Source organism: Bubalus kerabau, chromosome 2 (genome assembly GCF_029407905.1).
Source record: "Bubalus kerabau isolate K-KA32 ecotype Philippines breed swamp buffalo chromosome 2, PCC_UOA_SB_1v2, whole genome shotgun sequence".
NCBI classification, from domain to species: Eukaryota; Metazoa; Chordata; class Mammalia; order Artiodactyla; family Bovidae; genus Bubalus; species Bubalus kerabau.
This window is the reverse complement of record NC_073625.1, coordinates 121,310,426-121,323,095: the sequence shown is the minus strand read 5'-3', so window position 1 is coordinate 121,323,095 and position 12,670 is coordinate 121,310,426. Positions and strand designations below refer to the sequence as shown.

At 38.1% G+C, this 12,670-nt stretch overlaps 1 protein-coding gene across 4 annotated transcripts in view; it reads right to left on the bottom strand.

Annotated features, from left to right (window-relative positions):
* Window positions 1-12,670, bottom strand: part of FGF12 (fibroblast growth factor 12) — a 650,917-nt gene that overhangs the window by 393,240 nt on the left and 245,007 nt on the right. The gene's annotated exons all lie outside the window — the stretch shown is intronic.

Genomic DNA, 12,670 nt, shown 5'->3' with positions numbered 1-12,670 from the left:
GGCAAGAACACTGGAGTGGGTTGCCATTTCCTTCTCCAGTGCATGAAAGTGAAAAGTGAAAGTGAAGTCGCTCAGTCGTGCCCGACACTCAGTGACCCCATGGACTGCAGCCCACCAGGCTCCTCCATCCATGGGATTTTCCAGGCAAGAGTACTGGAGTGGGGTGCCATTGCCTTCTCCAAAATACTAAGGCAGATCCTGCAAATTTCTTTGACCCTGCAAAATTTCTTTGTCCACTGTGCAACAGCCTCAGTCAAAAGAGGATTCCTTTTTTTAAACTTTTTATTCTATGTTGGAGTATAGTTGATTAACAATGCTGTGTTAGTTTCAGGTGTTCAGCAAAGTGAATCAGTTATATCTGTACATATATCTATTCTTTTTCAAATCAGTTTCCCATTTAGGTTTTTACATTATAGTGAGCAGAGTTCCCTGTGCTATACAGTTGGTCCTTGTTGTTTACCCATTTTAAATACAGCATTGTGTACATGTCAGTCTCACACTCCCCAAGATGATTGTGTCTTAGTGAATCACTGACCTCTCCAGCTGAGGGACTGCTCATTCTCAATACCCAATCACCTCTGACAGGAATCCAAGGCTGGACAAAGAGGGTTTGTTTTTTTTTTCCTAGTTAGCTTGGTGCTATATGTAAAACAAATCAGGGAATATTAGTTAAGCAAGACTGCTCCTCCCACTATGAGTCAATAAACATTATGTTGTGCTTAATAAGTGTCAGAAAGTATTCTAAGAGATTCATATATATTAACTCATATTGCTCCATACCACATCCCTATAAGGTAGGTGCTACTTCTGTTATTACCATTTTATAAATGAGAAAAGTGAGGCCCTGAGGGGTTAAGAAACTTGTCCAAGGTCACATAACTAGTAAGTCTCAGAGTCACGTCAAACTCAGGCAAACTGGCTCCATAGTCAATGCTTTCAGCCACAAACACAGATTCCCTCACACGTGGCTTCAAGTTTCTAAACTTGATACATTTGGATTAACAGGGATGAATTTCAAAAACACATAATTGAGTGAAAAAATAAGATATAGAGAGACAAATACAGTTCAAGTCCACATCTATAAATTTCAGAAATACTCAAAACAAATCATACATGATACCTTTTAAATTGGGCTTCCCAGGTGGCACTAGTGGTAAAGAACCCGCCTGCCAATGCAGGAGATGGGAGAGATGTAGGTTCAATTCCTGGGTTGGGACAATCCCCTGGAGCACGGCATGGCAACCCATTCTAGTATTTTGGCCTAAAGAACCCCATGGACAGGGGAGTCTGGTGGACTACAGCCCATGGCGTTCCAAGAGTTGGACACAACTGAACCGACTTCATGCACACATGCAGGCATGCGTGCACCTGGGACACACATCAAAATCATTATAGTTGTTACCCCTGAGGAAGAAGGGATGCTGGAACAGTGCTGGGGGTAGTTCTAAGTGATTTTAATTTTATCGGTAGTGTGTGACTTCTTCAAGAGAATCTGAAATGCATAAGGCATAATGCTAATAATTTGCTCATGCTGAGTCTCAGGTATATTAGTGTTTATTATATTAATCTCTGGCCATTTCTGTATTTTAACCTTAAAAACAAACTACATATATTTTACCTCCTCTTTCTTCTTGTGCCCTCCCAATTCCAATTTTGGTTAAGATAATAGAATCCAGAGTATTGCATCTTGGAAAACAAAATCATAATGATGATCCATGCAGGGCTAGTTAGCCTAATGTAATCTACAGTGAGTATACTTCCAATTTAATGAAAATAAATTAACAATCTATTAGAACTTCAACTGAGCACATGTAAACAAGCACAGAATCAAACAGTAATTATCAGAAAACATAACCTAAAAAAATATGGAGAAGAGTTTGTCTCTATAACATACGTGGCAGTCTCTTCTAGAATAACGACAAGGCTAACTAAGAATGACACACTATAGCTAGACACTAGACATCACTGGTACCTTAATTAGAGTAATTTTTGCACAGTTATTATCTCTCTTAGTAAGAATGAGTTACTTTAGAACAGGGTTCATGTAGCCATTGACTGGCACATGGTTGGGTCTCATTAAGCCCTGGATGAATAAACATGAAATGAAGACATGTTCCATAATATCTTTGATTTAAACACTAAAAAATATTCAACTGTTTGAGCAATAGGGTGGTAAATGAGGCTGAAGCTTAAAATTCTTGTAACTGGATAGACAGCACTTTAGGGGGATGTTAGTGATTTGTACTCCCTTAGATAAAAATTAGAATTTCCCCTTGTCATAGAAATTCCTTTGTTTTCAAACAGACTACCTTGTCAAGCCTTTCCACCCATACAGATATGTCAACTTCCTAGTCTCTGTCACTATAAAATTGCTTCAACCATTGAAGCAGATCTTCTATCTGAGCTATATTTCATCAGTAATTTAAATAGGATATATTTTGAACAGAACCAAGTTCATGCAGAGTTAAAGAATTCTCCCCTGCATTTACTGCGCAAATTTACTGTGCAATTTGAAAATCATTGTTCGTTCTTAGATCTGTCTTATTTGTATAAAGCGTTTGTGAGGTAATATCCTGCAGGACCGATGTGCTCTGCAATCTACTTTGAAAGATACATGGTGGAAAGGTATAACGCTACCTAGACTGATATCTGTTACTCCTCATCTGGTATTATTTAAAATAGAATAACCCAAACATTTGGAAATGTGCTGATAAGTGCCATGATTGCTTCCTCTAGACCAGGAGTGGCCAGAGCATGTCTTACACTAGGAGTGTTTCTCCTAAAGAACATGCATGCTTCACTCTCAGCCATCCTGAAATAAAACTAATAACCCTTGGAAGAGGACTGAATTGAATACCCTTATTCTCTCTCTGAAACCTGAAGGAGTAGTTTCTAGTCCTGAGGAAAACAAAGAATATCCATTATGCAGAGGATTAGATGGCATCACCAACTCGATGGACATGAGTTTCAGCAAGCTCCAGGAGCTGGTCATGGACAGGGAAGCCTGGAGTGCTGCAGCCCATGGGGTTGCAAAGAGTCAGACACGACTGAGGGACTGAACTGAACTGAGAGATAGGATAGGAGCTAAACAGAGATGACCAGACAGCTTTCACAAAGAATGACACAGCCTATGGACTTTCTGAGCAGTGACAGTTAATGTAAGTCTATAGATATCATTCTTGCAGTGCTATACACCTCTGATTTCCTCAAGAATTCAGTAAATTATTCTGAAGCCCCACAGTCTGGTTTTCTTTAAAATTTGAAGAGAAGAATAACAAAGCTCCTGCATCTCAGTGGTTCAGAGTAAAGAATATTGACAGAGATATCAAATGAATACCAGGATATGTTTGTGGAACATGGAAATATTCCTCAATATTTCTGAGAAACTACCTGGTGAGAGAAACATAACAAAGGAATAATAATAATTAAAAAAAAAAAACACAATTCACTGAATGAACCTAGCTTCCAGGACTTGAAAATAAATTAAAATGAATTTACTTAATGCTGAGGAGGTCAGGAATTTTTTTCAGTTACACTGATTCTATAGTATTAAAACATAATGTGACTTTCAGTTGCTTCCTGTTTGATCTTCTAAATAATCTACCAACACAATAGAGTTAAAACTTGAGCAACTTAAACTATTAAGAATAAGTGTTACTATGTTTAATTCCAAAAATTCAGTTATCAAAAGTCACTTAAAGAATATCATCCAAATTACCTGTTAGAGCCAAATTACTCTGCAATATCACTTTATATTTGTTTCTATGGATGAAATAAAACCCAGAATTTTCCTTAATGCTGTTCATATTACGATAATTATTAGTTTTAAGAAAACAGACGAATCTTTGCAAGTGAAATTGGCTAGATACAGATTCCTATTGCTTTTTACCAGAATAAAGGCCTATCTTGAATAATAAAGAAAATTATACATATAGATCAAAATTTTAGATATATTCTAAGATTGAGTATGGCACACATTTTTTTTTAACCTTAAATTAAGAGACTAAGACAGGATAAATCACAGACTAACAGCATGCATTTGGTATTTTATAATACCAGGAGGGACAAAAGGCAAGACAAAGAAGAACAGGAAATACTAAATGCTGAGTATCCAGGATTTCACAGGTTAAGAACCCTACAGATACTAATGCATTTAATCTTCAGACCAACCCTATAAAAGCAGAACTATCGTTACGCACCATTTTGAGACATATGAGACACCGGGAACTATCACACAGGGCCAGGAAAATACTATATGGCTGTTAAAAGTGTAAGTTACTTAAGGATATAGGGACATATCAACACCCTTCAAAATAGTTCTGTCTTTGAAAGTTACATGCTATGAGAGTAAATTTTTGCTCCCACTTTTCACATTCACTTTTGGTCCACAAAAGGTTTTTTGGCCTTCTCCAACAAATGGGAAGAGAGTCTATGCCCTTCCGTCTACCCTTCTCACTCCATTCCAAGGAAGAGGAAAGCTTATCTGATTGCTGAGACTGGGGAGAAAAAAATGGGGCCAGTGAAGCTTAGCCTGTTGTGGGATCTACCTGCTCACAGGTTGGACACATTCTGAGCTGCCAGGTAGGCACAAGTAGCTCAGGACCCAGACCTGACTTTACAGGTAAATGTTGGGAACCAGGTGGTGCAGTGGTAAAGAATCTGCCTGCCAATGCAGGAGACACAGGAGATGTGGGGAAGGAAATGGCAACCCATTCCAGTTTTCTTGCCTGGAGAATCCCATGGACAGAGGATCCAGGCAAGGTACAGTCCATGGGGTCACAAAGAGTCAGACTCAACTGAGCACACAAATAATTAGAAACAATGCAGAAATGCACAAAGTTCAAAAGAATTCTCCTTTCCCACCATCCCAAAAGTATCTCTCTCCTACTATTAACTGCTTCACTACTTGCTATTAACAGCTGCTTGTAATTCCTCTTAGAAAACAATATTTTCCAAATATTTAGATATGAGTGTGTCTTTCCATATTTAGAATAACTGTTTAAGTTCATGCGAAAAGAAACAAGCAAGGCATATAACTTGTGTGTGATAACTTGTGGTTTTAAAACTTACACACCAAGAAGGGAAGGGGTTATATCAAGGTTATGGTTGTGTAAGTGACTTTCTTATTCTACAGAGACTTTACATTTTCAGTTTCCTGCTAGGAGAAGAAAACTGCATAATCTAAAACATGTATCACTATATAGTTTTTAATTATAAAAGGAACATATTTCCATTAAAATTCAAATAATATAGAAATATGTAAAGCAAAAAGCAAGTATCTGCCATCAAACTCCCTAAAGGTAACTGCCATTAACAATTTTGAATGCAGACACACACACACGCACACACACACACACACACACACACTTGCATAAGTGCACAGATATTTTAAATAGAGATACATTTATAAATTCAAATTTTTTCAGGAGAAAATAAATTTACATAGACATATAAATCTTCACCTGGATAAAGCTTGGTTCTCTAATCTGTATTATATAACTATGAAGAAAAATGCCCTTCTGCCTAAACTGTATTGGTGTCTGGAAGCCAAAGGCCAGAACTAGTGATTGATATTCATTTTTCATACCACAGCAGTTTAAGAAACTATACCACCAACCTTTCGCATTGTTTTTCACAATTTCCAGGCCATCCCCTTGCACCAGGTTGGTACAAAACATTACTGCTTGGAATTCCCAGATATTAACCTGGCTCCAGACTGGATAGTTGGAATCAAAGACACATTCACTACCTCCAGTCTGAGTTACTCACGGAGTGCTAAGATGGGCAGGGGATAAGTGGTTCATCACTCTCGTTTTGAGAATGGCTTCATAAAGACTTTATCAATGTTGTCTACCCACATGTTCCTCAATGCCAAGGTCAGATACTGAGCCAACACAGCGATTCACTGGTTCTCAAGTTCCTCCAAGTTAAGCAAATAATTAGTGCTTTAGAGAATGATCCAGCTAGCAACTACCCCTCTCCCCTCAAAAAAGAGATTCATTTTGTGCCACTAAGTTTTATTTAAAGACCATGCAATCGAATCCCAGCTGGCTTCATTGAAGCAGCAACGTGGGCAATCAGTGACACCAACTGCAATGCTATCGTTTCTATAAACAGTAATGAGAGGGGGTAGGATGGTACTAGAAGCTTATGTATAAACAAGAAAGATCATTTCAGCAAGAGAGACTTGTCTTTGCAGATTCACAGTATCTTTCTGATATTCACCCTAGGAAATATAAATACCCTGCAACACTTAGTGGAATTAGAAATAATATTCGGACATGGCATTCATAACATTGTACAATGAAAATAACATAGTGTAAAGGTAGCAATTTCATAGACTGAACTGTACAAAGGAAAGCTTCATTGTTTCAAGATATTCCAGGGAAATTAAGACAGCAGACCTATAAGTATTCCCAGAATGTCTCTTTCTAACCCTGATACCAGAGAATAAAACTTGCACCTTTCTTAGAAACTGAAGTGTTACATCTGGGTGTGAACAAATGGACTTGGGTTGAGGGAGGGACAAAGAAGAGGCATAACACAGATAACTAGGCAGGACATCTGAATATGAGCAGTGATGAGTAGGCTTGAATTGAGTTGTAGGCTAATTCTTTGTAAAAAAAAAAAATGCTTTTTCATAACTGCTTCTTATTTTTATTCAAACACACTCTTCCAATAAAATATACAGAGATACTATTCCTCTCCATAAGAGCCCCCATCTATCCCACCCAGCAATATCTTTTGAACTCTTAAATGCTTTAACAAGCTCTGGGAGATAAACACAAAACCCAGGAAGAATTAATTATTACTTCCTTGGGATCAGGTAAGAGACTGTTAAACTATAATAAACTGATGCTCCCAGGTACTCCACTTTGGGCATGTATCATATACTGCCTAATATGGCAGCTCTTGCTTGTCCTTGTGCCGACCACAGAGCCTAGCAGCAATTAGTCCTCAAAGAATGTTTGCTAAATAAAAAAAAAAAATGGAAACCCCTAAAGTCAGAGACATGTTTCTTTAACTTTCTATCCGAAGATGGATAAAGACAGGAAGAAGGGAGGGGTGCCAGCTGTGGAGGGCTATTTGGCATGACACATACATCCTAGGCTTCCAAAAGTCTGACTTCACTCCACTCTTTTGCTTTACTTAGCCCAAGAGGCAGGCAAATGGACTGCTGCTCCATGACCCAGATGGAGCATTCAGCCCAATCCCTTCACCATAAAGTACTGCCCTGGTTTTCTTCACATGCACACAGCTCTTAGTTTATAAGCTGAGAGAAAAACAATTTTATTTGCATTTTCCTTTGTCTGGAAAAACTGCAGCAGAGATGAGAGCTGCCATGTTAGCACTGGTTTTCAAGTAATGCAGCTAGTTCATTTCCAGGAACTCAGGGGCATTAATAGGTATTATAGTTTCCATACAGCAGAGTAAGTACAAAGGAGCACCTGAGTCCTTAAGCACCTTGCAAATAAAGTACCACTTTGAAAGAATAATCTCAAATATCAATGGAGCTTCACTGCATTTTGGGAAGGGAAGATGAATATCATTTAAGAAGTAATGTACTCACTAGTCTACTCACTAACTTACTGCTGCTGCTGCTGCTAAGTCACTTTGGTAGTGTCGGATGCTGTGCGACCCCATAGACGGCAGCCCACCAGGCTCCGCTGTCCCTGGGATTCTCCAGGCAAGAGTACTGGAGTGGGTTGCCATTTCTCCACACTAATTTACTGGATGATGACAAACCCCCATACTTTGGTACGCTAAACTAATTATTCAAAGATTATGAAAGGAAACCAATACATCGATTCATTATATACTACAGACGGTATCATAGAGAAATTAAAGTGATTGACTAGAAAGAATCTTAAACTGAGCCCAATAATCCTCCATTAAATTTTATTATGTTAAACTCTACTGCCTTACTACCCATCAGGATAGACCAGATAACAAATGACCTTAAAAATCTAAGTTATTTACAAAGAGAAGTTTTTAACTTCTCTAATGTGCTAAATGCCCACCAAGGGTCACAAAGTCCTGTTACTACAGACACTCAGGGACACAGACTGATGGAACAACCACTACCTTGAACATCATCAGAAGGTCAGAAGTAGAGAGAATTGTGCTCTGGTTATTAAAGCTTCCACATGGAAGGGAGGTGTGTCACTTCTGCGCGTGTTTCCCTAGCCAATGCAAGTCATATGGCCACACCTAAGTTCAGGGGAAGGTGATAATGCCATGCATCCTGCAATGTGCCCAAGAGAAGAACCCAAAATACCGGATAAACAGTGGTAATGCCAACTACATAGGCACTTAGCAAATTGCTTTTTTAAAGTAATGCAAGACAAATGAACTAAGAATAAGCACTAACTTTTTGAATTTAACACTGAAAATGTCATGTAAAAACAAAAATCCCTTTGAAAATGAAAGCCATAAAAAACAATGATCATTTTGTATATTTTATGTTTCACATTCATTTTACCCATTGGAGCAGTATTGAAACAGTGAAGAATTTTAGACTTACAACATAAAAACCTTCTCAAATAAAGATTCTATGACAAAAGTCCATGTAGTCAAAGCTATGGTTTTTCCAATAGTCATGTGAGAGTCAATGTGAGAGATGGACCATAAAGAAGGCTGAGTGCCAAAGAACTGATGCTTTCAAACTGTGGTGATAGAGAAGACTCTTGAGAGCCCCATGGACAACAAGAGATCAAACCAGTCAATCCTAAAGGAAATCAACCCTGAATATTCATTGGAAGGACTGATACTGAAGCTGAAGCTCTAATACTTTGGCTATCTGATGGGAAGAGTTGACTCACTGGAAAAGACCTTGATGCTGGGAAAGATTGAGGGCAGGAGAAGTGGGCAACAGAGGATGAGATGGTTGGATGACATCACCAACTCAATAGACATGAGTTTGAGCAGACTTTGGGAGATGGTGAAAGACAGGGAAGGCTGGCATGCTGAAGTCCATGGGGTAGCAAAGAGTCAGACATGACTGAGTGACTGAACAACAGAAAGTAAAGGTATAGTGGAGCTGAAAACAGCTGCATAATGTCATCTTTGTAGAGGATCCCTTCCTGGGAAGTGAACCAAAAGCAACAGCCACTTTGCCATGGAACATTCTTTCTTGGATCAGCTGACTGTCCTGTACAGGAGCTAAAGCCTGTACCCCTTAGATACGTACTCCCTGATGCAACCTGACTCTAAAAGAGCAGTCTCAATTTAGATGTCAGCACTATACTTGAAAGGAAGGGTCTGCCTGGGTTTTGGTTGTGTGTTTTTATTAGGATGGATAAGTATTTTTGCCTAGTATTTCAATCCTCCATCAAGGCCACTTGATGTGGGTGGACAGTTCAATCTCTAGACATTTGATAATCCTTTATGCTATCAGGCCAGAGAAGGCAATGGCACCCCACTCCAGTACTCTTGCCTGGAAAATCCCATGGATGGAGGAGCCTGGTAGGCTGCAGTCCATGGGGTCACTAAGAGCGGACACGACTGAGCGACTTCACTTTCACTTTTCACTTTCATGCATTGGAGAAGGAAATGGCAACCCACTCCAGTGTTCTTGCCTGGAGAATCCCAGGGACAGGGGAGCCTGGTGAGCTGCCGTCTATGGGGTCGCACAGAGTCGGACACGACTGACACGACTCAGCAGCAGCAGCAGCAGCAGCAGCATGCTATCAGGCTGAGGTAGCGCTAATTGACCGATTATCGCAGAGAAGTGATGACTATACACAGAAGGAGAAAAGACTAAGATTTGACTTTCCAGAATTGCCTGGGGTAATAAGACAAGCACATCGCTACCCCTGGCTAGTAATAAGACAAGCACATCGCTACCCCTGGCTAGGTGTGCGTGCATGCACACCCACACGCACACACGTTACTACTACCACAGGGACCAACTGCCAAAGTGCTGCTATCCCCTGTCAGGCTGATGCCCACTGGAGCTTTCTCAGGGTCTCCTTTTGAGGCATCGGAATGGTCTTTCCTGGTGAAGTGATGATAAAGCTGTAACCTTAACACCCCTCTTTGATAGAATTCTTCTGCTTTCCTCTCAAGTAGATCTTGAGAGAAACAGGAGTAGGCATTAAAGCTCTTGTTTTAATCTCTGAGCTTCCATTTCTTTGTAAAAGTCCCATCTCTACAGAAAAGTGAATCTGCTTTACTCACCCTTTAAGCTGAAAATATAGTATTTTACCAGGTTAATAAAAATGCCATATACTCTGAGCAGAATTGTTTAAAATTTTAAATGTATTACCTGTCTTTTAACATATAGACTCCCATGAAAACAAAAACAAATAATTTTTATTTTGAGAAATGGAAAAAAAGAATCATAACTGACTGGAAATAGCCTTAAACAATCTATTTAATCTTGTCCAAGACTGTCTTCTATTTGACATTTTATGCTATCTCCATTCTACAGAAGTAGGATTTATAAACTAATATAATGGATAAATTAGACAATGTAATAATATTTGATATTGCAGAAGAAAGACGAGTAATAAAATGTTTTTATTATACTAAGAAGCTCAAGAATTAGTAATAATTATTTTGTATTTTCTTAATCCTACTTATCAAATAAAACGTAAATAGAATATTAAAATATTTATAATTTCAAAAGTTCAACAATCTATCAGGAGAATCTTTTAACCTCTTATAACAAATTATGTTACTTTTTTCCTGTGGCCCTTAATCCCTCAACTGTAAAATGATGGGGCAGAAGTAGCTTGCATAAAACCTTTTACTCTATGTTAACATGGCTCAAAGTATTACTGTATTTCTCTTTCGGTAAGTTTAAAAAATTAAAATTGTGCACTCCAGCTCTATTTATATAAATTTGCTCCATGAAAATGTATCTGATGTCTTGACTTCAATTTGCATTCACAAACTGGGCATAACATATCATGCAGAATTGCTCATACTAACAGTAAAAGTCACATGAAAGAAATCACTTTAAAATGGAACACAATAATAATATCTAAAATATACTGAACATGTTATACATGGTAGACTCAAAGATCTTAGCACAATGCCTGGCATCTAGTAAGAACTCAATAAATCTTTGAAAGTGTGAAACTGTTAGTTGCTCAGTCATGTCCCACTCTTTGTGACCCCATGAACTGCAGGCCGCCAGGCTTCTCTGTCCATGGGATTCTCCGGGTCAGAACACTGGAGTGGGTAGCTGTTCCCTTCTCCAGGAGATCTTCCCAACCCAGGGATCAAACCCTGGTCTCCTGCACTGCATTGCATTTCCTCCTCCAATGCATGAAAGTGAAAAGTGAAAGTGAAGTCGCTTAGTCGTCTCCAACTGACTCTTAGCAACCCCATGGACTGCAGCCTACCAGGCTCCTCTGTCCATGGGATTTTTCCAGGCAAGAGTACTGGAGTGGGGTGCCATTGCCTTCTCCCAATAAATCTTTAGCTGTTATTAATTCATTTAATCTTTACCACAACCTATGAGGTAAGTACTATTATCAAAGTAATTTACATTTCTGCAAGCTCATGTAAGTTATCCAAGATTATAAATTAATAAAAGCCACAATTCAAACAAAAGCAATATAGTATCCAGAAACAATCACTTAGCAATTCTGTACATTACCTCCGTCTGGGGAAAAGGGTATAAAAGGGACCTTCATCTTTACTTGTGACTATACCCTTTTACAAAAATTCCTCTAGAATGACAGTTCCCTAAATAACCAAACACCCCACTAAATCACAATGCATATATAAAGTGCAACAGTTTTCATACGTTCACATGTTAAATCTAGGATTCGGTAAGAAATAGGAAGCAGGCTAGAGCTATCATTATTCCTACTTTTTTCAGATGAAAATACTGACTTTGAAAAATCCTCAGTAATTTTATTGAAACTGCTTTATAACTGAGTCTTCTGACTCTAAGTCTCATGATTTTGCAACAACCTATGCTTCTCCATCACACATATTATCACCTCTGTTTGGATCTGTTACCATTTGAAAGACCGATTCTGTATGTAAATGAACATGTTATCTATTTTTATAAGAAGTCTTTATCATACATCATACATACCTTAAAAATTTTCACATCTAGGAAATAAATACCCAAGTTATAGTCTGTTCATGTTTTACTTCATGTAGATAAAGAAAACTGAAATAATATTAACATACATCTCTGTTGGCTTCCTGAAATATGTATTCAAAACATAAAACTTCAACATCAAGCATATTCATTTAGAATATAGCGATTTGATATTTTTCAGCACTTATAAATATGGTGGCAAAAGATGTCTAAATCATCTTCTGAACTGAATAAAAGTCAAGATATTGAGATCTCTCTGCTGATTTCATTTCAAAAGTGTATGTTCTCATACTTCACATATAGTTAAAGTATTTAATTAATTCTTTTAGAAGTTTTATTTTTCATTTACAGTGGTGAGGAAGCAGCAAGTCAAAGTTTTAGAAAGGATAAATGAAACCTATATATATTCTAATCTTTCCAAGTATAATCTTCATAGCTTCAGTACAGACTGAAAATAGGTACTTAACCAAATGAATCAGATCCCCCAGAATAACATATGAAGTTTTAAACCTGAAACCTATTATAAAATCGTTAAATTTTTGAACATTAAAGTTACTTGGAATTAATGGATCAAAAATTATTTTACAGAGGCACGTGTTTAGACAT